This window comes from Bos indicus x Bos taurus, chromosome 29 (genome assembly GCF_003369695.1).
Source record: "Bos indicus x Bos taurus breed Angus x Brahman F1 hybrid chromosome 29, Bos_hybrid_MaternalHap_v2.0, whole genome shotgun sequence".
Classification (NCBI taxonomy): domain Eukaryota; kingdom Metazoa; phylum Chordata; class Mammalia; order Artiodactyla; family Bovidae; genus Bos; species Bos indicus x Bos taurus.
In genome coordinates this window covers 23,493,556-23,495,054 of record NC_040104.1, presented here as the reverse complement: position 1 = coordinate 23,495,054, position 1,499 = coordinate 23,493,556, and the positions used below count along the sequence as shown (strand labels likewise).

At 39.0% G+C, this 1,499-nt stretch overlaps 1 pseudogene; it reads right to left on the bottom strand.

The window, feature by feature from the left end:
* Window positions 1–256: 256 nt before the first annotated feature.
* Window positions 257–1,179, bottom strand: LOC113886018 (annotated as a pseudogene).
* Window positions 1,180–1,499: the final 320 nt, after the last annotated feature.

Below are 1,499 nucleotides of genomic sequence, written 5' to 3'. Positions count from 1 at the left end.
ACAATGTTATGATTTAATTAATGCTATTTCTAAACAGGAAAAAAAAAAGGTAGAGAAGATATTTTGGTAATAGTGAGGAAAAAAAAAAGACCCACTCCAAAAAGACTAGAAATTACTTATGAAAAAAGACTCAAGTTTCTTTTATCAGGTTAAGGAAAAAAATAGGATTAAAAGGCTGCCATAAATAATATATGATTTCAGCAAGAATCTCCTTGTCATATAACCAACTGCACAGACAGATACTCTTTGTTCATCACTATCTCATACTCAGGGTATTTTTCAGAGCAAGTATAATGTCTTTGTTCCTCAAGCTATAAATTAAGGGGTACAGCAAGGGAACAGTGTTGGTATACAAGACAGAAGAGATTTTTCCCTCATCCTTGGACCCAGAAGAAAATGGTTTGAGATACACAAATGAACCTGATCCAAAGAACAAGGAAACAGCAATTCTGTGGGAATTGCAGGTGCTGAGGGTTTTGGGTTTTCCTTACATGGACTTGATATGGAGGATGCTAGAGAAGATAAGACCATAAGAGATAAAGATGGTGAGACTGAGCACAATGATATTGATGCCCACTGCAATGAAAAGTACTAGCTCATTGACATGGGTACTTGTGCAGAAGAGCTGGAGAAAAGGGAGCATATCACAGAACAAAAATGGCTGATGATGTTTGCATCACAGAAAGTCAGTGTCAACATAGAGTGTGAGCCATGGCACCAGAAAATGCCATCAAGTAGGAACCAAGCACAAGGCTGGAACACACTGTAGGGGACATGGCATTATATGAAAGCGGGTTACAGATGGCCACATAGCGGTCATAGGCCACTGATGTCAGCACATAGATTTCAGAAAGAGCAAAAAAACACAAAAAGTTAAGTTGGGTCATGAACCCCATGGAAGAAATAATGTTATTCTTTGATATGAAGGTAACCAGCATTTTTGGTGTAAACACAGAAGAATAACTGAGATCTATGAAGAACAAGTTAAAGAGGAAAAAGCACATGGAGGTGTGCAGATGTGAATTGATCCCAATTAAAGTTGCCACGCCCAAGCTTCCCAACACAGTGACTGTTTTATGTTACTAGGAACAGGAAGAACAAGGGGAGTTGGAGATCTGGTTGGTCTGTTAATCCCAATAGAAGGAATTCAGTCACAAATGAACCATTTCCAGAAGCCATTCTTCTCTAAGAGAATCTGTGGACAGAGGAGAAAGAATTACTCAGAGAAAAATTCAACTTTCCCACAACATCTGTTCTCAAAAGAATGCTGCATGCACTGGCAAGATCTGAGACCTGACCAATGTGGACCGTTGCCTATTTTACCATTATCATGAAACTGAGTGACATGGGCATTCCCTTGTTAGTCTTTATAAGCTGTATGAGCAAAAAGTATCAAGACTTAGCCTACAGCATGAAGCACTTTGCTTCCTTATGCAAACATGACTGCTGTAAAAACCACAGGATTGTGGAGAAGTTTGGACAAAGACATAGTCACCCTT